Below are 27348 nucleotides of genomic sequence, written 5' to 3' on the forward strand. Positions count from 1 at the left end.
GCCACAGACAAGGTAGAAAATCGTAATGATGCCAGGTGTAACTTGACTGGTCCAGAAAGTAACTGAATTGTTCTTAATCTTGCTGTTGATTGCAAACAGTAAATTTCAACCCCTTTAATAAAAGAAAGCAGGAATACGTAATTTGCTTTGGAAAATTAATCTGAACTGCATCCAAAGCTTTTTCAGCATCTACAGTTGTTAATGCTTCAGAATCCAATATACAATATCTTAAACTATATCTAATCTATCAGTTAATAAAATGCACTTATCTCATCTATTTTTAATAATTCTGAGATACGATGGTAAATTCCCAAACTAGGCAGATAGGCAGGCAGACAGACAGATAAATAAACAAAAGAGTCAGCTGCATATCAGATTTGATATCTAAAAGGTGATTTGGAGCTCATAGAAGTATGACTATAGTACTTTCCTATAACATCATAATATTGCCATATAGTCCTGGGAAAAGACACAACTGCTTCAGAGTTTTGCAAACAGGTGTTAGTCTTGCACATCCACAAACTCTTAAAGTATATTTTAAAAATTCAATCTGAAATATTGCACATCCCTAATAGATATGTACACAGAGATGTGTGCAAGGATGACTAATGAATTACTCATTTTAGGTTATGTTTCAATCTTTTTCAAAATTGAAATGCAGCGTAATATGTACCATACATAGTAATAGCATGATTTCATGCAATTTTAGATGATGTTTTTTGATGTTACATTTCTATCCTAGTTTTTCTTTAGGAAATCTCACCTCCATTTTCATCCTTACTAGATCTACCCCATGATCTAGGCCAGTGGTTCTCAACCTTTCTAATGCCGTGACCCCATAATACAGTTCCCCATGTTGTGGTGACCCCCAGGGGTGTGGCCAAGTGGGTGTGGCCACCAATAAGAAGGAGTAGGACAGCTAGGGAAAAGGGAAAAAAATGGCGGACAGTGTGGTTTGGCGACCCCCGTGAAATGGTCGTTCGACCCCAAATGGGGTCCCGACCCACAGGTTGAGAACCACTGATCTAGGCTGAGATGTAAGAATGCAGGAACCAACTTCATCCTATAAACTTCCATACTCCAGATTGGATTTCTACTTGGTCTCTCTGGTAGTAATATAACACCCTAATCACTAGGTAGCCCTAGGCTCTTTTCTGAATGGATGGCATAAAAGCCCTTATTCCAGGAGAAAAACAGAAAAGCGCAAAAAAGAATAGTGAGCTTGAGAGCATAATTTCTGTGACAATCTGACTTCATTTTTTTAGGAAACCTTAACACTATTTTGCTATTGCTATTGAAACTTGTTAACTCTGATTCTCGATATATTGGCTGATGATTATTGTTTAATGGATTACTTTTACTTCAATCTAGTTGGCTGCAGTAACGGTGATAAATTATTAAATTTGGTGCAGACTGGCTTGAGTTTGCCCCAAATAGGAGGTTAATTTAGGACCAGATTGTGCATGTCTATAAGTAGTCAGAAGAAACAAAGTTCTTAGAGGTGCTAAGATAAATAAAAGTAGGTGAAGATGACAGCTTTGAGTTAACAAAGACAATCAGAACTGGGTGACTTCTGGAAAGAGAAGAGGACAGAACCAAACAGTAGAGCAGGGGTGTCAAACTGGTGGCCCACAGGCCAGATATATCATGCACAGGCCACACCCACCCCAGCTCTGCAAAGGCAAAAAATGTTGCGATTCATCACGTGACGTGATCGAGTTTGACACCCATGCAGTAGAGAAAGAAAGGAAAGGTACAAAAGTTCTGGATGCATTGATCAGCAAAGGTAGTAAGATATAAAGTATACACATGCACACATGCAGGAGGAAGAGAAAAAAATAGAAGCTTGGAAGAAGCTTGGCCTAAGAGCAGTGACGAGGATAAAGGAAGTCAGAAGAAGACACATGAAGGAGTTAAGAGAGAAAGCTTTAAGTAATGGGAAAAAGAAAGAGTGGTTAGATACCCCAGAAAACAGAGGGGGAATGGCTCCTTAGTATCCCTCATGCTGATTGGTGGTTTAGTAGCAGGCCTGCTTAAAATGAATTGAAAAGTTTAATAGCTCTTTGAGGGTGCTAGTTTCTCAAACCTGGAAAAATTCTAGTGTTAAAACTGGAGCTTCTTTGAGAGATCCAATCAGAGTCGATGGCTCTCATTCTACAACAACAATGAACATTGGGGTTAGCGAGAGTAGTCCAGACTCACCCAGTGAGTCCTGTGATTGAATGAGGACTGGAATATGGGCCACTATATTGGCTACCCTTAAACTATGATGATAATATATTATGCTATAACTGGTTTTGGCAATTAATTGTTGGACTTTTTCACTTGTCCCCTTAGGTGATCTCAGAGAGAGATGATAATAGACCATGCAAGGATAATGAAGAACAGCAGATGCTGTCATCTGTACAGTAGTTCTTCCTGATGGATTACAGTTATGATGAGCTAAAAGAAACATGTCACAAGAAGTGACCAACTTTGTCTGGGCTGAGAAGCTAAGGAAGATGCAGGAACTAGTTAGAAGAGACTTCTCCAAAATATACTAGAGCTGCTGGCTATACTGGGAAATCAAAAACCTATCACAGAACAAGGGTTATCTCCCAAAAATGTCAAGATAATTGCATGGATGTATCCATGAACTTACCATGAATTCAGCTTGACTTGAAGGAAACTTTATTTCTTAAAATAAACGTAGATTTAACTATTTAAATGACCTTAGTTTAACAGGCTTTGGTGTGTACAACTGATATTTTGTGGGGGTTGAATCCTAAGCTCCAATTAAAAAAGCCATGTGCACTAAATTAAGAGGTGTTGAGATTTTCCTGCAAATGACACCATTGTCCTCAATTACATAATTTCATAAATGATATAAAATCAGATTTAACAGACATTGAATAAAGTATCCATTAAGTTAAAATGTTACTGTATTTTATCTATTTAAACCAGAGATAAATTAAAATTTGATATAACTGCTTCAACAGTTATATATAAATAACATGTCTCTCGTTGAATGTGTGTGTGTGTGTGTGTGTGTGTGTGTGTGTGTGTGTGTGAGAGAGAGAGAGAGAGAGAGAGAGAGAGAGAGAGAGAGAGAGAGAGAGAACACTAAAGGGTTAGTTCAAGACTTTGGTAACCATCCATTTAACAGTTTGCCAACCCATACATTTATTTCTTTATATTTCTTCTAAAATTCTTTTCTCCCTACGCTCTTTTCCTGCTTGGTAGTTGCTTTTTAATTGATTTGTATACCGTAAATTCAATTTTTTAGAAAGGATATCCATAGTGATTCCATGCCATTTGAATATTTAAATATTTTTGCAGTTTTTTAAATTTATTTTTTATGTTTTGTTTTGTACCAATTACTTGTAATATTTTTAAGCATGCATGATCAAGGAAGTTATAGAAAAACAGACTTGACTAAGTCTGCTAAATTGATCAGGATGATTGATTACAAGGATTATCATGTTTTTCAACCGAATGAATAGATATTGGTACGCAATTACTGCTTAAAGAAAGGAAAAGGGACATAAAAAAAATCCTAAATTGTGCACATACTGATGGGATAAGTGATTGATTGGGAATAGTGTGGTAAAAAAACTGTCTGAAAATATTGATCCAGTGTGAATTAAACAAGTCAATAATGTAATACTTGTGTTAAATCTGCTTTGCAAACGTGTTTGCAATTTAAATAAACACAAGGATGTCTAAAGTTGGTAAAAGGGAAGGAGACAGGAAATAAAATTGACATAGGAGTGACTCAGTATTGGTTAAGTTTCCATTCTGCACTTAACCAAGTTATTGATCTTATTCGTTTTCCAGGTTATACAATAACTGAGTCAAACACACACACATTTTGTTAGTCTGAAAAGAGGTTACGAGAGAGAGAGAGAGAGAGAGAGAGAGAGAGAGAGAGAGAGAGAGAGAGAGAGAGAGAGAGAGAGAGAGAGAGAGAGAGAGAGAGAGAGAGACTATGTTTTGCAGTCTCTAAAACTAGAACCAGAATATATGTTCCACCACTTTCCACCTGAAAGTGGGACATTCAGGACAAATTAAATAAGTTCTGCATCATCCAACACATTATTAAGTTAGAGAATTCAGCTTCTACCACATATGGTGATAATTATTGCAGTTTGGAAAGGGAATTATAAATGTACACCTTTAGAGAGGATTAAGCTACCAGTGGTCCTAAACATCATATATTAGCTGCAGGATCAGTCTGCTTCTGTGTGCCTGATCTTAGCCATCAGGATATTTTTCCCCCAGTCCTGCATATTTCCTTAAAAAAAAATAATTCCAGAATTTATCAGACATGGAATTCATTGCCACTACTGAAAATGTACTTGTGATACAAGGTGCAGTAATACAGGTAGTCCTCGACTTACAACCACAATTGAACCCAAAATTTATGTTGCTAAGTGAGACATTTATTAAGTGAGTTTTGTCCCATTTTATGACCTTTCTTGCCACAGTTGTTAAGTGAATCATTGCAGTTGTTATGTTAGTAACAGTTGTTAAGTGAATCTGGCTACCCCATTGATTTTGCATGTCAGCGGATCGCAAAAAGGGATCCCATGAGCCCGGGACACTGCAACCGTCATAAATATGAGTCAAGCATCTGAATTTTGATCATGTGACCATGCGGATGCTACAATGGTCATAAGTGTGAAAAATGGTCATAAGTCACTGTTTTCAGTGCCATTGTAACTTCGAATGGTCACTAAATGAAATGTTGTAAGTCGAGGATTGAACTCTACTGAACAAGAATGGTAGCAAGTTGCCAAGGTTGAGAAACACCTTTCTTATTCTTTGAGTGCCTTCTAAAAACAAGCTTTGTGCTTCTTCTGGAATAACACTTTTCCAGAAGACCACCAAACCTGTGGGTAGAAAAAGTATGACTATTATCTGATAATCATAGGCTTTTAGACCCATCTAGGAAAAACACAAGCATGCGCCTAAATTCACTTCTTCCCAAATCCTTGTTTCAATTCCACCTTAAGGAAAGCAATTGATACATTTTCCTCCCTGTTGGCAGATGATGCTCAATGAGAAGAGAATGATTCTAAGTAAATCTGGCTGCTCCCGCACTGGATGTTTTTCAGAAGAGATTGGACAACCATTTGTTTGAAATGGTATAGGGTTTCCTGCCTGAGCAGGGGGTTGGACTAGAAGACCTCCAAGGTCATTTACAATATTCTATTCTATTCTATTCTATTCTATTCTATTCTATTCTATTCTATTCTATTCTATTCTATTCTATTCTATTCTATTCTATTCTATTCTAAAATCTGTTATTAGTGATCTTAGAGCAAGGGTGTCAAACTCAATTTCATTGAGGGCCACATCAGCATTGTGGTTGCCCTCAGGGGGGTGCATGTGGCCAAGGTGGGTGTGGCCTAATGGGTGGGTATGGACAGAGTGGGTGTGGCCTAATGGGTGGGCATGGCCAGCTCTACATCGTTCACATCAAGGGTGCCTGTGGGGCCTGGGCAGGAGTGGGATCTGAGGGTCTCTGGCAGAAGGGGGTGGGACCAGGGCAAGTGCCAAGGCATGGTCCACTGGAGGAGCCTCACTCTTGCTGAAACCCCTCCTCTGGAGCCCATCAAGCTGGATATGTGAAGTAGACGAGGGCCATTTGCTGGCCACTTCCAGGCGATGGTGCATTTCTTCATTCCTCACAAAGAGTGATACCTCCCCATCATGCACCCAGGGGGCAGGGGCTGGTTCCTCGCTGTTTCCAGATGGCCTTGTGGAGCAAAGACTGAATGCATTTTAGCATAGATGGCCACCACAAAATTGTACATTGGCTCCCAGCTGGCCTGGGCCAGGGCCAAGGCAGAGGGGGCCATTTCCTTACTGTTTCCAAGATGGCTTCGCGGGCCACATGAAACCATTTTGTGGGCCGCATCCAGCCCCGGGGCCTTATGTTTGACATGTCTGTCTTAGAGAATCACAAGCACTTAAGCTGTTAACTTGGTTCAAATGTGTGTTTGCAAACACAAACATTGCTCGTACCTACATGCATTTTTCAGAAGCACTTTTTTGTAGGTTCTTGAGTCTCTTTCCAGACAGTATTGCTAGCATTTGACAGCAAAATGTCTACTTTTGGCAGCTTTTATTTACTTATTTATTTAAAAGCAGGAACAAGAAAACAAGTCCATAAAACCTCTGTTAGGCTTAAGTCACATAATTTAGTTAACTCCTTCCAATAAACTACAAACACCCTTTTAAAAGGCTGAAAACACCAGCCTAAAGATGACGAATGAGACTTCGTTGAAACGTCACCAAGACACTTCCAATTTTATGCGGGAGAAAACCCGAACAACCAAAGACCTACATATATATATATATATATATATATATATATATATATATATATATATATATATATATATGGTGAAAATATAAACTGAACACCAGGGTAATAAAAACTGTAAAAGTTTTTAATAAATTAAAACTATAAAAGTTTTAAAAAGCGCCAAGCTTTCGCCCTCACCTGCCGGTATCCTCAGGGCTGGCGCGCCAGAGAATGAGAAGGTCTTTTATAGGCGTGTCAAGGTTTGCGCCCGGCTCCTTGATCTTGTTATCGGGCCTAATTGGTTCAGCCGTGTGCAATTAACTTGTACTATATATATATATAGTCACAGATGCAGAATCACTTATATAGAGTCACAGATGCAGAGAGGTAGGAAAGTGAAAGCTAGTACGCATGTAGATGGGGAGAATGAGGACAAACTGAGCAATTATGTAGCAATTGACACAGGTGCAACGATTGGCCGGTTGGGACCTGTTACGCAGTCCAGCAGTCGAGCACAGGCGCTGGCCTGTTTATAAATGTCTCTCCCACTGATTCATTTGCACCCTGATGACGTTGGCAGGAGCCAACAAAAGCTAGGTCTGCTTTTTAAAAAAACTTTTAAATGTTTTATATTTAAACTTTTAACATTTTATAAAACTTTTAATGTTTTAACTTTTCCTGGTGCTCACGTGTTATTTCTTAGTATACATATATACATATATAATACATATACATATATAAACCACAATGACATCACCAGCTGCTGCACCTCCCTCTGACCCCCACACAAAGCAAATGGACACACGCTATGAATACAGAGCTAGACCACAAACCCGGAGCCAAACCAAAGCCCGGTATGTTACATCACAGCCTTCTGCTCCGGACATCACATCACAAGACTCAGAAGGTTACAACACTAAAGCTCAGGATGTTACAACACAGAACTCAGGATATCACTACACTAGATCTCAGGATGTCACCACACAGACCATTACCCAGGTCGTTACAACACAAAGACTAATGGGCACACAGCCAGCACCTCAGCTACTCAGGATGTTATGAAACAGTCGAACAATCCGCAAACAATAACTCCAACACAGCCAACCAACCCATCTACAGCCACTAAGCCAGCACTCCACACACACACACCAATATTTATAGAGAGATGGCAGCTCTGATCACACTTTGCTCACACAAGCACAAAGCCGAAGACCCCAGCCTGAAGATGACGAGTGGGACCTCATCGAAACGTTGCCAAGATACTATCAATCTTACATGGGAAAAGACCCGAATATGCCAAGACCTGCATGTATGTATGTATGTATGTATGTATGTATGTATGTATGTATGTATTTGTTTTCTGAGGTTTTCGCGGGTATTTGTATGTAGGTCTTTGGTTGTTCGTATATATATATATATATATACCCACATGTTTTTCCATCAACTCAAGAGCTGTAGGAATGCACATGGACGTGACTCTCAGAAAAAGCCCTGTTATGTATTAATTTATGTATTCTAAATCTCTTAACGTCACTTTCTATCTGTTCCGGCTATGGAAGCCTTAGTTTTGCAGAACGATGGCACATTCACATGCAGAGAATATTGATTTTGTGTCTTTAACTCATCTGTCCTTTCTCATTACCCAGAGCTTGGATATCAGCCTATACAGGCTGGGCTGCTGAATAAAATCAATAGAATTAAGATGCAGATGAAGCAGCAGTGTTAGATTTGATTACCATGATTTCTTCAGTGAATTTGTAGATGCTTCAAAGCTAGTTATTCTTTTACATGGCTGTCATCAAGATCTATTTTCAACACTACCCTTCTCAAGGCTTCATTGCTGTAATATGAACAATTGCCCTGGGAGAGGGATCAATCCATTTAGACTTCAAAAACATCCCCTCTCTCTCCTTTGATCTTTGTGGCTACCAGCTGATATTCTGTTTGGAATCCCCCGTTTGAAAGTTTTGGTGAAGGAGTGAGTTTGCCACAGCCTTCCTCTTTGAACAGAGCTCACCTTACTTTATGTTCAGAGTAGATTCTTGCTTCATAAAGTTCAGAGTTTCAGTGTACTGTTTACTTTTTTCTTCTTATTGTTTTGCTTTTTGGCAAAAGGAGATGGAATTTGTCGGTGTAGGAACCCCTCAAAGAGAATGAAATCTGGGAACTTTCAGAAAGGTGTAAAGTTGGGGTAATTGTTTAGAGCTTGTCTTCAGAATTGAAAAAGTTTCTACATTATTTTTAATGGATGCATCCAACGTTTTTCTTTCTCTTGAATGAATAGATGTTTTTCTAGGCAGATGTAGCCTCTGCAGTCAATCAATGAATCAATCAGAATAGAGCTGGATGGGACTTTGGAAGTCTTCTAGTCCAGCCCCCTGCTCAAACAGAAGACCCTACCATTTCAAACAAGTGACTGTCCAGTCTCTTCTTAAAAACCTTCATTGATGAAGCACCCACAAATTCTGATGGAAAGCAGGTCCGTTGGTTAATTGTCCTCACTGTTAGGAAGTTTTTCCTTAATTCCAGGTTGTTTCTCTCCTTGATTAATTTCCATCCATTGGTTTCTTGTCCTGCCCTCTGGTGCTTTGGAAAATAAGTTGACCTCCTCCTCTTTGTAGCAGTCTCCCAGATACTGCTGGAATACTGCTATCATGTCCCACCTAGACCTTCTTTTCTCTAAACTAGCCAAACCCAAGTCCTGCAACTGTTCTTCTTATGTTTTTGCCTCTTTAATCATCTTAGTTGCTCTTCTTTGCACTTTTAGTAGAGTTTAAGCAAACACATGCTTAAGGCATGTATTTTGTTTTTTTTTTAAAATGAGGCACTTTTTTGGAGAGCTCTTATAGAATGTTATCAATAAGGCATGGCAAAATAACATAGTTGTCAGTAATAGCCTGGTTCCTTTAAAAAAAAAAAAAACATTTCCATAGTCTGCTACAGTTCCCTCACTGTTTCCAGGATGGCTTCGTGGGCCACATGAAACCACTTCACGGGCCACATCCGGCCCCCGGGACTTATGCTTGGCATGTCTACCCTATACCATTTCACTCAAATGGTTGTCCAGTTTTTTTCTTTAAAACTTGCAGTTTTGGCGCACTTACCAGTTCTGGAGGCAAATCTTTCTATTAATTGTTCTGTCAGGAAATTTCTCCTTAGTTCAAGGTTGCTTTTCTCTTTGAGTGGTTTCCATACGTTATTTCTTGTCCTGCCTTCTGATGCTTTGGAGAATAGCTTGACTCTCTTCTTTGTGACAACCTCTTAGATATTGGAACACTACTATTATATCACCCCTAGTCCTTCTTTTCACAGTTCTTGAACTCTCCCTTGAGATAGATGGTAGAAACATGCTATTATTATATAGAAAAAGTACAGGCTGAGAGCCAGAAAAAAAAACACTGGAACAGCACTTAACTCCAATGTAAAACTTGTCAGAACCAATGGAAAGGGTTATTTCACTGTAATGAGACTGAAGCTGCAGAAAATGTTTATGATCCTATTGTGTTTTGCAAAGGAACTTAACACATAAGTCTGTTTGGAATGGTAAGACAAGATGTTGCATTTCACTTACTTTAGGAGAAGACAAGAACAGGCTCAACATTATCCAAAGCTCACAATCATTTTTGGTCTTCAAAATCATGTCCAAGGCAAAAATTGCCACAAGGGCAAAAAGTCCCCAATGAACGAGTATAGGAAGAACTGTCAGTTTTTTTTTTTTTTTTTTTTTTACAATTTCTATGATGCCAAGTTTAAATAGTATAAAGCAGGGCTTTTTTTCTCATAGAATGCCCAGAACAGAGTTCCGGCACCTTTTTTGGATGGAACCTTGTAGGGTAGGCAAGGTGGGTTGTATGATGTGTGTGAGTTCCAGCACCTTTTTTTTTTTAAAGAAAAAAAGCACTGGTATAAAGTATCCCATTAATGAAAACAATTCCTGCAAAATTCTACTAAAATCCAAGAAGGCATGTGGCCCACAAACTGCAGATGTGTGAGGTATCTGAATATAAGCATGATTTGAAAAGTAAATGTTAGTGCACCCCCATTGCTGTTATAAATGTGTGATCCACTCTGTGGTTAACAATGATGATTAGGGGATTGGAGGCTAAAACATATGAAGAAAGGTTGCAGGAATTAGCTAGGTCTAGTCTAGTGAAAAGAAGAACTAGGGGGGACATGATAGCAATCTTTCAATATCTCAGGGGCTGCCACAAAGAAGAGGGAGTCAAGCTATTTTCCAAAGCACCTGAAGGCAGGATAAGAAGCAATGGATGGAAACTAATCAAGGGGAGAACAAATCTAGAAATAAGGAGAAAATTCCTGACAGAATAATTAATAATTGGAAGAGCTTGCCTTCAGACGTTGTGGGTGCTCCATCATCAGAGGTTTTTAAGAAGAGATCGGGCAGCTGTTTGTCTGAAATGGGTATAGGGGTTGGACTAGAAGACCTCCAAAGTACCTTCAAACTCTGTCATTCTGTTATTTCCATTTCCCTTAATTGCAGAGAATCCGGTTTCCAAATATTTAAGTAAGAACCATCCACTGGGAATAGAAATTCAGTGCTTCAGTAGAACTGTTTCCTGTCATTGCAGCTTGATTGTGAACATTTGCAGTCAGTCTCATAAACTGTTTGGAAGTGAAGACCTTAAAGCAGCAAAAAAACTTTATTATCACGTCAAGCAATGGCAGACAGAATCCATTCTTTGTCCCAAAGGAATTACGCTCTTCTATAACATTATTTACAGTACATTGTATGCATGAACAGCAGTTAGAACAAAACAAAAAAAGGCTAGAAGCATGATAACAGTTCCTTAAGGAGGGAAAAGTATAACAAAGGTAATTTTACTTCATCTATCTTATAAAAAAATAAACCCTCCAATAATGAATATAAATATTTGGGGTTAGGACATTTAAAACGGAGAGGACAGTAATATGCTAAATTTCTTCTTGGCAAACCTCCAGAAGAAAGTAAGTATTATAAGAAAGAGAAATTCCTGGTGGTTTGTTTCATCAGATTCTTAATCAGCTTTGGATGCTATGTCCCAATTGTTCACTGTCTTTGGAACAAATCTTCCTCTGTAGTTTTGGAAGAAATTACAATTCCAGAGAGGGATGGTTTGTATTTAATCATCAGTCTTGATTCTTCTTGCTGATCAAACTCTTTAAAAGCTAAGCCACAATAAAAGCTTGTCAGCAACTGTCAGGTTTCCTAGGTAGAAATGGGTTGTTGTTTTTTTCTGTTTAGAACAGTGCTTCTCAACCTTGACAATGTTAAGACATGTGGACTTCAACTCCCAGAATTCCACAGCCAGAATTGCTGGCTGTGGAATTCTGGGAGTTGAAGTCCACATGCCTTAAAATTGTCAAGGTTGAGAAACACTGGTTTAGAAGATCTTACAGTGTCAGAAATCAAGAGAGAGATGACCAGGATGAGCCTGAAGAAGGAAGGAGTCAAATGTATCATAAGTCATGAGCTGCTGCAGCCCCACAAAAGATCTGAGTCCAGCTGATCATGAATGTTTTTTTATCTCCCACTTATTTCCCTTGACCATTAGCTGGTCAGTGTAGAGACCTTCCCCAGTTTGATCCAATAGAATAGAATAGAATAGAATAGAATAGAATAGAATAGAATAGAATAGAATAGAATAGAATCTGGAAGGGACCTTGGAGGTCTTCTAGTCTAGCCCGCTGCTCAAGCAGGAGAACCTATATCATTTCAGACAAATGACTCTCTAGCAGTGGTGGGATTCAAATATGTGAACAACCAGTTCTCTGTGTGGATGCTGCTTCCGGAAGTCCATTCTGAGCCTGGGCAACAAAAAATTAGCTACTGGTTCTGCCGAAGTGGTGCGAACTGGTTGAATCCCACCACTGCTATCTAGTCTCTTCTTAAAAACCTCCAGTGATGGAGTGCCCATGATTTTTGAAGGCAAGCTGTTCCACTGGTTAATTGTCCTCACTGTTAGGAAGTGGTTAAAGTGATAGGTCCTTTTGCTAAAAGATGCTGGCTGCAGTAAAGTCAGACTAGAACTAAATTTCCCAGGTTCAAAAGATACAAAAAGGTTCCCCACATCCCAGCTCTTGCCCCATGACCAATCCATGTTCAGCCAATAAAAGTCCATCTAAGTGTTTTGAGAATGCTGAGATGTTTAGGGTAATCCACATTCTTTCTCAGGGTGCGTGGCCTTGATTGCTGGCACAATCTTATTCTGAGCTCCCTGCTCTTGATCAAGCTGTCATCCCTCCTTCCTAATTTCCCATCACATATACATGCAGGATGATTGCCCACTTGTTCTTTCCCCCAGGTCTCCCTCTCCCTCCTATCCTTTGATGGCAGGATACCGGCAAGGCGCCAAGTGGAAGATGGCAGACCTGACAGTCAGATTCTTGTAGAGAGCTCAAGCTTTCAATAAATCTTTATACTCATCTGAACTGCCTGGCACTTTACAAAGGCAGATAAACAGGCAGACCATTTTATGGATCAGATTTGCATTTTTAATTAACATTCAAGGATAACGGGGAACATCACAGAAATATAGATACTTTGCGATCCTTTTAAAAGGGCGTTTGTAGTTTATTGGAGGGAGTTAACTAAATTATGTGACTTAAGCTGAACAGAGGTTTCATGGACTTGTTTTCCTTGTTCCTGCTTTTAAATAAATAAGTAAATGAAAAGCTGCCAAAAGTACACAGTTTGCTGTCAAAATGCTAGCAATACAATCTGGGAAGAGACTCAAGAACCTACAAAAAGATGCTTCTGAAAAATGCATGTAGGTAGAGCAATGTTTGTTCATGCCTTCAGGGGTGTGTATGTGTGTGTTTGCAAACACACACTTGGACCAAGTTAATAGCTTAAGTGCTTGTGATCCTCTACAGATCACTACCAACAGATTTTAGAATAGAATGGAATGGAATAGAATAGAATAGAATAGAATAGAATAGAATAGAATAGAATAGAATAGAATAGAATAGAATAGAATTCTTTATTGGCTGAGTGTGATTGGAATTTGTCTCCAGTGCAAAAGCTCTCAGTGTATATACACACAATAAAGTGATAAATCATAATCGGAGAAAGTAATAGAGAAGATGAGAAGGATAATAATAATATAGTCCTACCACATAATATCCATAAGACAGTGCTATGGGAATTAGGTGTTTAGCAGAGTAGTACAATAGTAGCAGCACTGTCTAAATTCTGCATTCCACAAAGTAACTGTAACTGTGTTTTGGGGCCCTAATCAGCTGCCAAGCAGAAGCCCCATTCAACTTATTCCAGACTATTTTATATTTCAGAAGCTCAGGAGCAAAGCAGAGCCGGAATGAATGATTTCAAAAGAGCAGCGAAAGCCCCAAATTGCTTGGTGCATGAAAAAGGACTGAAGGTCAAGCTTCTGCTTATCCTTGAGATTCAAAAGGCACTGATTTATTGTAATACTTTATGAAAATGACAAGTGGATGCCAAATCTTGTCTTGTCTTGTGGTGCTGTGTGGGTGTGTTTTAAATGTTACAACCCATTTTAAATGCACTTGGCATTTCAAGCACATATATATGTATATGCGTGCGCATATCTGCTTAGAGGGCTATATTTTGCCAAGCAGTAGAGAAGCCAACAAGAAGTAAGATTTATCACTCTCAGTGCTAGCGATGTGCCAGCGAACTTGTGGTAGACAAAAACAAGTACATTAGAAAGCGGTTTGTGCCCTGATCCATCAAAGTGGCATTGTCTTCTCTTGAATGAAGAACTAGAGGATACTATCTATATTCAAGCTATCCTTAACTTTTGACCGTAATTGGGAAGAGAATTTTAGTTGCTTAGCAATGTGGTTGTTAAGTGAGACATCACATGACCAGACCCAACTGAATGATCATTTTTACCATGATCATTAAGCAAATCATGTAGTTGTTAAATGAATCATACAGTCATTAAATGAATTTAGTTTCCTCCCTCCCCCATTGATTTTGTTTGCTGGAAGCTGGCTGGGAAGGTCAAAACTTGTGTGTCATGGTTCTGGCAGATGAATCTCTTCAAAAGAACTTTGAGGCTTTGTTTTCCTTAAAGAATCTTTTATTAGAGAAACAAATTATCGGCACTACATAGTTGAAGCCAAAAACTGAATTCCCCTCCCCTGGCACAAAGTAGCAAAGCGCAATTCCCTCCTCCAATTAATAGTCATAAATCACATTCCCCAATTAACTTGAAGTGCCGGCTTTCTCCCCATCTCTCCTGCCCGCCAAATTTCTATTAACTCTGGACCTAATAACCTTAGTTTCCCATGGCTGAGTTATTATTGTTATGACTAGCTGGACTCTCATCCACATTCCCCCTCCCAGCATCAACGAACTCTAAAAGCGATAGAGAAAAGATGGCTACATTTCCATCTGTTTTCAAAGCAAGAACATCTGATGTTAGCAGCATTGACATTGTGATCACATGACTGCAGAATGCTGCTATCATCATAAATGTGAGCCAGTTGCTAAATACCCAAATCCTGATCACATGACTGCAGGGGTGATTTGACAGCCATTGCTTTGAATATGGGCATAAATAACTTTTACCTGTAACTCTGAGCCATCATTAAATGAACAGTTCTAAATCAAATCAAATCACCTATAAATATAAATGAAAGGAAGCTAAAGAAATAGTTGCCTTCCTTCATATTAATAAAAACATCAGAAAAGGCTTTAAGTTAAGCCAACTGTTTCTTCTTTCAGTAGTGATCCAGGTAAGCCAAAGAGGGAATCATCAAGGAAAATCTTTCTATTACTATTTTTCTTCCTAAACTGTTTGGGATTGTGATCCAGCCCTTTCATATTTCTGAAAGAACAGCATTAAACATACTAAATTATTGAATAAAGGTATTAGAAAAATGTAAAACTAAGGTTTAATTTGACCTTGGAATAGCAACTTCAAGATCTGTGGACTTCAATTCTCACAATTCCCCTAGCCAGCATGAATTCTGGGAGTTGAAGTCCACATATCTAAAGACTGCTAAGGATTAGAGCAGGGGTCCCCAACATATGGGCTGTGGCCCACTACTGGGCCATGACCTGCTGGCCAGTGGGCTGCAGGACAGGCTGGCCAGTGCACGCATGTGTGTGCATGCACTCACCCCCACTTGCACTAGTACCGTCGCTATGAAAATGAGGTGCCAGGCAGTGAAAACAGGGCACTGCATGGTGAAAATGGGGCAGTGCTAGCAAGTGTCATGCAGGCACTAGCCCCCCCCCCATTTCTGTTGCACATGCTTGCTGGCTCGTTTGTGTTTGCGCACATGCATGTGCGTAAAATGCTTCACCCTCTCTTTCCCTTTGGTCCATCAACTAAGAAAGGTTGGAGACCTTTGGTTTAGAGGATTAATAAAAGCCAAATAAGGAAGTCATCTCAGCAGCAAATATTGAGAAATTATAAGAAATAGTTGGGTTTGAGAGATGTGTGATTGAATCTATGTGGGCTTTTGTTCACTGATTAATTGAAGGGCTATCCCTTCATACTTGAGGGTATTTTTAAAGATTGTATATAACTTCAGGCTATCCTTAGATGCATTCTGAGCAGCCTCATGAGATCCAAAGGATTGCACAATGCATACCCTAAAGATGAAGGCAACATCATGGGATGACAGCAGATAAATGAAGTTACCAGTGCATGCTTGAGTTGTGATTAAGTGCACATGGGAACCTGGTTTATATTTCCCTAAGGTTGCTTTTGATGTCTGAGCAGAAAAATGTTTATCTCTTTTCTGCTAAGAAGCCCGATCTGTGAAGAATTCTGTATTAAAATTTATTTTTTACTTTAGTTTGGTTAAGATTGCTTTATTTCTAGACAAGTTTGCTGAGGTTTTTATTTACTAGATTCAGTCACCTTCTGAATCTAGTAGAGACACCTGCTCTCCATTGTAAAATGGCTGTTGGAATTTCTCTTCCTGGAAGAGACACCCACATCCCAACTGCACATCACACTAAAAACATAGCTAAACCTAAACATCTATGCCAGGGGTGTCAAACTCACAACGTCATGTAACATGTCACAACATATTGCAACTTTTTTTCCATTGCCAGCAATGGGGTGGGTGCGATTTTGCAATGATGCATCCGGCCCACGGGCCGGCAATTTGACATTCCTGATCTATGCTGATTGTGTCTTTACTAGAGAAGAGCAAAGCCAGATCCCATTGGAGGATTTTGTAGTTTTCTAATAAATTTAGGCACTTACTGTATGCTTGCTAAGCTAATTACTGAAGTATGTCTTATGGTTCATTTGAAATAACAACTGAGCATTTTTGATCCTATCATCCTGGGTTTGAAATAAGCATGGTTAATTTACAATTAAGAACATATCAAACATAATCAAACCAACAGTAGCCAATAATTTGGAAACCTAAGGTGAGCTAAAAGAGAGTGACTAACCCAAAATTACCCAGCTAGGTAACTGACAATCCACAAGGCTTCAGTTATACCCCTGTCTAAATAAACCAACATTTTCATTTGCAACAAGCAAGCCATGGGAGATCTTGCTAGATCTATTTTTTTTTTAAAAAAACGGAATCTTGAAGACCACCGTTGAAAATTCTCACAAAAGACTTAACTTAGAATGAAATCATTCTGAGTTAGGCAAGGTGTTCTGAATGAGAGAACAAAATATAGAATAAAATTACCCTTTTGTGACCATTTTGTTAACAAATCATGCTGTCTCTCTTGGTTTTGTAAATGCTGTCCGATATTTACTGAGATCTATCTTCCATTCATTTTGGGTACAAGATTTGAGTCAGAAAAAAACGAGCACATCTACAGTATTCCTGACTTCCTCTGAGTGCTTGTTCCATTCCATTTCTGTGTTAATCTGCAAACTGGATTAAAAGAACATGAATGAAAATTCACATTGGAAAAATTTCCCCCCACATATTTTATTAACATTAATCCAAAATACACCATGCATTTTTATATTAGCAATGCTATATTTTTAGCCTTTTAATGTATAAGACTTATCTTCCCACTTTTATACCATCATAAAATTCAAAATAGAAAACTGCATTTTTCAATTTAGTTTAGTTCTGGTTTGCTCAGAAATGTAGGCTGTACAAAATGCCTGAGCATTTTTTAGCAGTAAGTGTTGCTGAGTAAGAAATAATTTATTACTTCAAGTGGGATACAAAGCTCAAACTATGTGAATATACACATGAGTTTTAGCAATCATAGATTGCTAAAATAATCATTTTTTCCTTACATCTTGTAGTATTTTGATTGGCCTACTTATTTGAGATGTCAGCGCTGATCTTCTGAATTATCAGCTCAAGGCATGTCATCTCCTTTCCTTCTTTCCTAATTGAAAAACAAAACAGCACAATAAAAATCAAAACAAAAAAATTATATAAGACAAAACATTTAATAAAGAGAGCTTGGGCATGTAGTTAAGAATATGTGTTATCTTGAGAAGGGCACATTTTTAAACATTCATATTCAAATTTTTATCTAAAAAGGCATTTGCATAGATGGAGATAAAACATGAATAAAAACAACTTTAACTGCGGTAGCACATCTAGCATTGCCTTGAACAGGTGCATTACAGTCAAATATTCATCAAGAAAATGTTTCCATTTCAGCATCTCCATACCAGGTGTATTGTCTCATTAGATTTTTCTAAGACAGCTGTTTCATCTGTTCAAGTTCTCCAGAAAGACATTTCAGAAAGGCTTCCCATTCCAGTTGCCTGTTCAGATAAGAAAAGGAAAAACAACCCTAGCATCCAAATGTCAAGTTTGAAGCATGTTTTGCTGGTGCAACTATTATTGCTTTTCAGCTTGCCAATGAATTTGGGAGGAGAGAAGAGGAATGGAATGCCAGCTCCAGAGATCAAGAAGTCAGACCATGAGAACCAAGGACAGTCCACCGGGTATCGGACCAAACTCAGAGACACTTTCTCATAACAATATTTTAACACCTAATTGGGCAACGTGACTGGACTAAAAGGAAGGAGGGGCAATTTACACTTTTACTATATGGTTTGGGAGGTGGTTTGCCAGAGCTGGTTTCATTTGCAACTGGGCCGAAATGATGTACTGAATAAAATTTTGCATTACGATATTGGATTGTCTTGGAGGTCCTTGCTTGGCTGGGTTCATCAGTCGGAACCTTGACGCCAAAATCTTAAATTACAAATTTAATGAAGACTGAAAGTTTAATCATATATCATAAGATAGTCATTTGAGTTTGAAGAAGAGACTGCTGTTGTGCAGTTTATCCATGGACATGCACATAGCTCTGCAGTTCCAATTTGGCACAATAGGGGCACTGGAGACTGATTGTTGTAGTGACTGTGGGTGTTTTACTGTGATGCCACTCACAATTTTCTGTCACTTTTTGACAGTGCCTTTCTTCAAGGCTGGTGGAGGCTTCATAGCACAAGGCTCACCACCATGTTCTGCTGGCAGCAGCAGCTTCTAGTTTTCTTGGATGTCACAATAATGCATGATTTCCTTCATAGCATCTTTTTGGCATTTGTGTGGTCCACCTCAAGGTTTCTTCTCAGACACCAGAAAAGCTGGTGAGGCAGACCACGTTCACCCATTCTGTTGACTAGCCCCACTCCTCTCATTTGGCCTCTTATAATCAGGGACTCAGTACTGGTAGACTACATGTAATCCAGGAGCTCCAGGTTGGAGAGCAATCTAGTGAAATTTCTCCAGTTGTTCAATGTGCCTTTGGTACAGAATCCAACACTCATATCCATATAAGAGAGAAGGGATAACCACAGCTCTGTAGACTTTCAGTTTTGTGGACATACAGATGGGTTGATTGAGCATTCTATTACACCAGGGATCCCCAACCTATGGGCCGCGGCTCAGTGCTGGGCCGTGGCCTGTTGACCACCGGGCCATGAAAATAGCTGGTGAGGGCCCCCCACTCATGATAGCACCACTGTGCAGGTGCTATTGGCTCTATTTGCTCATGCACTGGGGCGCTGGCACTAGCAGCCGTTTGGGCATGCGCACATGCACATTTCCCTGCTCCTCCCTTTCCTTCTCGGCTGTCAAGATGGAAAGGTTGGGGAGCTCTGAGGTATACAGCTGCCCTAATGTCTGACTGGCCTTTATATACCGTAAATGCCGGCGTACAAGGCGACCCGGCATATAAGACGACCCCGTCTTTATAGCCGGGCCTCATTCCTAGAACGTCGTCTTATACGCCGGAAACTACCAGTATTTCCGGCGTATAAGACGACTCGGCGTATAAGACGACCCCCGTCTTTGGCGCCGATTTCAGCGCTCGCGGAAGTCGCCTTATACGCCGGCATTTACGGTATATGCTCCTATATATACCTGGTTGCAAAGCATGTTGCAGTTGGTGTAACTTTTTTTTTTTACTAATGATTCAGGATCCTTGCATGAATGTCGAATATACACAGGAATTTCTCTTCCTGAAACAGTAGCATGCACTGCAGAATTTGCTGTCTGTTTCTTTCCGTTTTTTGCTCAATACTTTTTCTTTTTTGCTAATATATAGAAAAAAATGTATGGCTTAATTTATCCATTGTGCACAATTCCATCTACTGAAATATTAAACAATTAAACAATTAAACATTTTTAACCAGTAAAACCAGCTTGCTACCTACAAGCAAGATACTCAGAGAGAGACAATCAATACAGTGAAAACTTCTGGGAGTAGAGAAGATTCAGATGTCTGTCCCTAAGCCTGATTCAGACAGAACAATAAATCATGGTTTCATACTTCAGTAAGGGTGGGCAACTTCTGAAAAATGGAGTTCTGTTGATTTGCCACTTTGTTTTGAAAGACTGTTTCAATCAAAGCTTCTGATTTGGCCACTGAGGATCTTGACTTTCTGGAAGCCTATTTGATGATACAATAACTCCCTGGAAGAAATAGTACCAATATCTTTGGACTATTTATTATTGTCTATTTACTAACATCTCTCTGGGTGCTTTCAAGATAGGGAACATTAGTCCATTCAGAAGCAAACTTCTAATATTCTCACTCTTAAACTCCTCTATCAATCCCCAAACTATCCTCAAATGGGAAACAAAGCCACCACTTCACAAATGCATGGCACAACACAGAAGAACAAAGTCATCAAGACAGGGTTCAGCAGTCTTCAGTCTGCATCTGAAAGACAAGGGTCATTCTTCTGAAGACAGCATAGTCCTGATTCTGGACAGGGAGGACCACTAGTTTGAAAGAGGGATTAAAGAAGCCATCTAAGTTAAAACTGAACAGCCCACTCTGAACAGAAGTGGAAGGATGTAACACCACTTATCTCCTGCTTACAACACAGTCCTTTCAACAGTTCCAAGAAGGTTCCACAGCCATTTGCACTCTGATTCAGGTGACCCTGAGGATATAGATTAAACCCCCAAGGGGCCTCAACAACTCTCAGAGATCTAAGGACCAACCCTTAGAGTGCTAAATGACCAGATGACTACAATATATATAAATACTTCCATTCCCCACCAGTCAGTAGAACTGAAGAAGCTTCTTGATGAAAAGTGAAATGTTCTTAAAGGAAAAAAAAAACCAAGACAGTCCAGTTGTCTTTTGGAAAAGCACCTTTGGGTATCCTCAAATCACAGCAGTGAAAGTCTGCATATTTTCCACAGCACTACAGCAACATAACTTTGATATTTAAAGAGTAGAGAAAGTGCATTGAATAGGATGAATGGAATAGCAATAGGTAGCAACTGCCTATGCCTATACTAGATATATGACCTAGTGAGATTTGAGAATTTCAGTTCTTTCTTCTCTTGAAGGAAGGAAATCAAAACTAGCTCTCACTAGTTTTAAATTAATTGCAGCTTGCTAGGACTTTATACTTGAGCCTCTTTAAACCAGACATGTTCCAGATTGCCTCCTAATGTCAAATTCAGCAGCAAGCATCCAAATAGCCTGATTTCTCAGATTATTTTAGGAAGAAAATTAATAACGAAAATAGGAATGCTCTTAATGGATTTCTGCTGATTTAGTGTCAATGACAAAGCTTTATTATTTGCTAATAGATAAAGGATGAAATATGGTATGAAGAGATTCTAAGTTAAAATGTTAGAGAAGATGAGAAGTTATTGAAAATGTTTGCACCAATTGTATTAATGAATGTGGAACTAATCTCTTTTATATATTTCCCTTTGATTTTCTCTTACATATTTTTTCTTCCCCTTTTTAATCTGTTCACTTTTGTTTTTTTGTAGCTTTGTTAGGTTTTATTAGTTTTTTTTATCTTTGTATATTTAAACATGAATAAAAATTATTGTTAAAGAAAGGAAAATAGGAGTATTAAATTTCCAGTGAGATTTCAATTGCTTTGAGCAAAACGTCTGAGATTTTCGGCCATCCAGGTCATGGTTATCCCAAAGGTGCTTTTTTCACAAGGCAACTGGGCTTTCTTGTTTTTCTTGAAGACGTTTGGCTTCTCATCCAAGAAGCTTCTTCAGCTCTTTCTTTGAGCAAAACATTCCATATATCAAAGGATTGATACATGGTTGATTGAATGTTTGGATGTTGTTGTTAAATGGAAAGCTCAGAATGGTTGTATGGCATAGGTATGAGTTTTGTGATGATGCACAGTGCTCCAAAAAACCACTTTGATTCAGGGATGGAATGGAGCAATTGGAACCCCCTTTTAGATAAAGTGCTGAAACAAAATCAATGTCCTTGGCTGAAGCATTGGATTGGAGCTGCCACATGATTTCAAATCCAGATGGCAAAAGGATCCATTGCACTTTTCCATGTGCTCCTTTTCTCCATCTCAAAATGGACAATGGGAGTGAACCAACCCTCTCTGATATTTCAATATGTTTAATTTCTCTGAATCAAAGGGCTGTTTCAGTTCAGATTTCTTTGGACCAAAGCAAGGCTTCGGTTGGACCACCACACATCCTCAGTATGAATCACAGCATCTTCCAACATTCCCAGGTGTAGTTCTAAGCCGGCCAACTTTAAGACTGCAATTTATTGAAAATTGTGGAATCACAGCATGGGAGGGAGCCATTAAGGCAACTGAGCCAAAACACCTGCTCACAGGCAGGAATGGAAATTAAATTCTGGCAGGTGGCTGGCCAGACACAGTTATCCTGTTTGTTGGGAATCCTTTGTAAATAAAAATGGTAGGCCTTCCAATCACTCCCTTGTATGTTTTACAAAGGATTCCCATGCTGTAATCCTCCTCCACATTTGATCCTAGAGCTGAATTTTCATTTTGTTCTATCCTCTGGCTGGTATCAGCTTTGATGGTGTCATATACTGTATCTGTATCTATATCTGTATCTGTATCTGTATCTATCTATCTATCTATCTATCTATCTATCTATCTATCTATCTATCTATCTATCTGTCATCTATCTATCTATCTATCTATCTATCTATCTATCTATCTATCTATCTATCTATCTCAGATATCTCTCATTCTCTATCTCTATCTCTATCTCTAAAATACCATCAAAGCTGACACCACCCTGAGCACGAACTCAAAGAAATTCTTCTTCTTCTTCTTCTTCTTCTTCTTCTTCTTCTTCTTCTTCTTCTTCTTCTTCTTCTTCTTCTTCTTCTTCTTCTTCTTCTTCTTCTTCTTCTTCTTCTTCTTCTTCTTCTTCTTCTTCTTCTTCTTCTTCTTCTTCTTCTTCTTCTTCTTCTCTTCTTCTTCTTCTTCTTCTTCTTCTTCTTCTTCTTCTTCTTCTTCTTCTTCTTCTTCTTCTTCTTCTTCTTCTTCTTCTTCTCCTCCTTCTCCTCCTTCTCCTCCTCCTTCTCCTCCTCCTCCTCCTCCTCCTCCTCCTCCTCCTCCTCCTCCTCCTCCTCCTCCTCCTCCTCCTCCTCCAAAATTCTATTCTGAATCTTCAGTTAGCTGCAGCATATTCTTGTGAATTATTATATTAGGAGAAAATTTTTCCCATTGTCTTCCTCTAATGCTTTAAGAGGAATTTAAGGTCAAAAGCTTGTGTGTGTGTATCCTACTTTTATTATTTTTACAAATAAGGCAACAAACATACCCAACACACCTTACTCCTCCTATTTTCCCTGCAACAACCCAGTGAAGTGAGTTGGGCTGAGAGAGACTGACTGGCCCAAAGTCACCAGCCATGCCTTTCATGGCTAAGCAGAACTGCAACTCACCATGTTCTGTTTTCCATTTGCTTTTGTAACTGAAGTACTACACAGTCCTTTTATGTCTGTATATAGATGCAAATAAACAATTGCACACCAAAGAGAAAGAGATGCACACTTCATTTACTTTCATTGAATGGAATGTAGATGCATACACATTGATACTATGTAATAGAGCTAGATTAAAATGGGATAGATGTGTGCCTATTCTGGCATTTTATAAGTGAAAACATAGAAGAATAGCTTACTTTAGCAACAACAAGTAGGTCTTGGGATAGATATTGAGAAACTGACTTCAAAGGTTTGAGTATTAATGAACCACCGGAGAATAGAATGTATAAGTTTTAAAGTTCATTTTTCTCATCTTTAAATGAATGTGTTTGAAGGGAAATGAGATGACTCATTATCATGCCAAGAATATATTTGTGATTTCTGTCAGTGATTTATTTAGAATAATGTTCTAAGTGTATTTGACTCACAGCTAGATTTTTTCCCCTTGAATTTCAGCTCTGTTGTTAACAGTGGACCTAAGTATGTTTCCTCTCTTCCTCTAAATAAAGAAAATAAGAATATAAAGAGAGAGAAGAAGGAAAAAAAACCAGAATCATATTAGGAAATGACAATCAAATCGATAGATGTAGAGTTGCTGAACCAGCTGGTAACGTAATCTATGAGAAACTGGGCTGTTGAAAACAAAAATATGCACTTGAGTCAAAATCCAATTAGTTCAAAGTTTATTTCATTTTCTTTAAAACATAGGTTCCGTGCGCTCAGCCTAATATGCTTTTCAAGTAGCTAATGGCCTGTGGAATCATATAACTATAAAAACAGGAAAATATGGAATATAATTAAGGCAACACAATTGTAATGCCATGCCTTCTACATTCAGAGAACCAGTTACAATCTTCTTCCTGTGATTCGAAGTATTTGGTAAACAAAATGATAATTATCTTTTTCAAAATTATGAGAGCTTTCCAGATATCTTCTTTAAAATAGGTTTTTTTTAAAAGTTTTTTATTTATAAAACAGTTAAAACAAAGATGGACATAATGTAACATTCCAGTGTATATATTCCTAACAATTTGTCCCACATCATGCATATAATTCTTACTATCTATATATACATATTTTTCTATACAATACAGTCTCTAATTTGTTTCTCTATATGCTAACATACAGTTTTATATATCTCTATCTTAACACTAACTTAAAACCCGAACAGTTCTCCTTGATTCACACCAACAATAGAATTTGTCCCAGATTTCAAAATAATCTGACTCTGTCTTGTCCTTTCATTTCCATTGTGAGCCTATCCATATCAGCACACGATAGGATTTTATATAAAATCTCTTCTTCTGTTGGAATTTCTTTATTCTTCCAGTTTTGTGCATATGCCAATCTAGCAGCCGTGAGAATATGTAGCATCAAGTAAAGTATCCCTTTATCGTATTTCTGCGTAGTTATGGCTAGTAGGAAGAGTTCTGGTTTTAGCTCTACCTCTATCATTAGTATTTTTCCAGCCATTTTTTAACCTTGTTCCAAAAGTCACGGGCTTTTGAGCACTCCCACCACATGTGGTAATATGTCCCTCTTGCCAATTTACATTTCCAGTACGTGGAAGAAATATTTGGACCCATTTTAGCTAATCTTGTGGGTGGGAGATGCCATCTGTAGAACATTTTGTAGAGGTTTTCTTTGTAGGAGGTGCCCAAAGTAAGCTTCCTGTTTCGTACCCATAGTTCTTGCCAGATATGTAGATCAAAGTTGAGATCAAAATCCCTGCTCCACGTTAACATGGTTTCTTTTACATGTTCTTCATACATTGCCTGATCTAACAAATAATGATATAGCTTTTTAATCTAAAATAGGTTTTCAAAGGACGGAAATGCCTTCAGAAAAATTGTATGTTTAAAAAAAAAATTCTGAAGGCTGAGGGACACTTGAAAAGATTTAACAATAAGTAGAATAACACATATTGATTTCTTTCTAAATATGAAGACAATGTTATATTTGTAGAAAACAAGATTTGCTTTATGTTCTTCAGACCAAAGAGAAGTTAATTTTAGTTTTATTCTATTCATGGTCAAAACACAGAATATGGATTCAAATAAATTATCTATCTTACTCCTCTTTTTTATCATTACAAAAATTTGAGATGATTTGAAATTTCATAATTCAAATGTTCTGGGAGTCTGGGATCAGCAGAAGTGTAATTGTAAAGCTGGATTCTGATTCAAAATAGATTTGAATCTCATTCCAAAAAGAAAATCAAAACACTTATAGTTAGTGAGGAGTAGTCAATACGTAAAATCAAACCTTGTATAACCATACTATCTGAGGGTCTATAAGGCAAAAGACCTAAGAGTTACAGTCTGGATCAAGTAATAAACTTTTGATTCTTATATAATAAATTTTCATATAATATGGCGGGAGTTTAATATTAGAACATAGAATCAATCATAGGGCTGGAAGACATCTTGGATGGCTTCTGGTCGGACCCCCTTCTCAAGGCAAGGCAACCTTATTCCGTTCCAGACAAATGGCTGTCCAGTCTCTTCTTCAAAATCTCCAGTGCTGGGGCACTCACAACTTCCAGAGAAAATTGTTCTACCAATTAATTGTTCTCACTGTCAGGAAATTTATTTCCAGGTTGATTCTCCTTCTGACAGAGCTTCCACTCCTTCCTGCATCTCTCCCTCTCTCCCCGCCCATTCCTCCCACACCTTCCCTCTCCCTTCTGTCTGATAACTGGCATGAATGAAGTCATGAAAACAGTAGAATCTCTCCCCCCCATTTGTTCTTACCCACCCCTTTCTTCTCTTTCCTCTCCTTTCCCCTTACTTCTCCTTCCCGGCCATCCTATATCCCCCTCCCTTTCCCCTCTGTACTCCTTATCACCCTCCCACTCCTGCCTCTCCCATTCTCCTCCCCTCATCTTCTCCCTCCCTCTCACTTACCTACAATAATAACCGGCATGGATGAAGTCATAAAGACATTAGAATTTTCCCCTCCCTATTTGTCCCTGTACCCTTCCTCTCCCCTCTCCTGTCAGGACCACTTAACCTTTTCATCTACCTTCCCTTTCCCTTCCTCATCCCCCTACTTTCCCTCCCTGTCCTGTCCCCTCTTCCCCCCTCCTGTCCTCTCCCCTTCCCATCTCTACCCATCCAATTCCAACTCTTTGTTCCCTTCCCCTTCTCCCTGCCCCTTCCTTCCCTTTGTGTCCCATTCCTCTCCTCCTTCCTCTCCCCTCCCCACTCCTATCCATTCCACTCCATCACTTTGTTCCCCTTCCCTTCCCTTCCCCATCTTCATTTCCCTCTCCTCTCCCTCTCCCTCCCTTAGCCATTTTACCTTTTCTTCTCTTCCTATCATCCCCCTCTCTGTCTCCATTCCCTATTCTGACCCTGCCTCTCAACCTCATCCTTTCACCCTCACCTTAACCCTCTCACCCTCACCCTCACCCATACCCTAAACCTAACCCAAACTCTCACCCTCACTTACATTTCTAAGAGTTGTCTACAAAAAGAGGGAAGGTTCCCCAGAGTCCCGGAGCCCTACTGAAGAGCAACATATTTCTAGGAAGGCATCTTCATTCTGATAACTGATAGCTGACAGTAACTGATACTTTAGCCTGCAAGGATGAAGTCACAAAGCCATTAGAATTCCCAAGGAAATGACCTACCTCCCTTATTCTCCTATCAAAGGTCACCTGGTCCTCCACCTTTGTGACATACACCCATGCCAGGAAACTGTCTCTACGGAGCTACCAAATCAAACACTGAAGCTGCCTATTTCTCATTTTTTTACACAAAAGGCAATAGTTCTTTGGATGTAGATGTCCTGTTTTTATGAAGCCCTGTTAAACAGCTTAATACTCTTCTGTCTGGTTTGTAAAATCAGAGATTGGAAGCAGACTTGATTGTATTTAAGATAAACCTTGAAATACATTTGTCCC

At 38.9% G+C, this 27348-nt stretch overlaps 1 long non-coding RNA gene across 4 annotated transcripts; it reads right to left on the reverse strand.

Moving 5' to 3' along the window:
- On the reverse strand, positions 1 to 27102 carry LOC120303720. Of its 4 annotated transcripts, none has more exons than XR_005555506.1 (5): positions 26895 to 27102; positions 17899 to 17994; positions 17538 to 17606; positions 16943 to 17134; positions 1 to 112 (listed from the first exon to the last, which is right to left on the reverse strand). It is a non-coding gene; the product is annotated as an uncharacterized LOC120303720 (long non-coding RNA). The 4 variants fall into 4 exon arrangements; XR_005555507.1 differs by having other exon boundaries at positions 17512 to 17606; XR_005555505.1 differs by lacking the exon at positions 17899 to 17994.
- Positions 27103 to 27348: the final 246 nt, after the last annotated feature.

This window comes from Crotalus tigris, unplaced genomic scaffold, assembly GCF_016545835.1.
Source record: "Crotalus tigris isolate CLP2741 ecotype Arizona unplaced genomic scaffold, ASM1654583v1 scf7180000024480.717441, whole genome shotgun sequence".
NCBI lineage: Eukaryota > Metazoa > Chordata > Lepidosauria > Squamata > Viperidae > Crotalus > Crotalus tigris.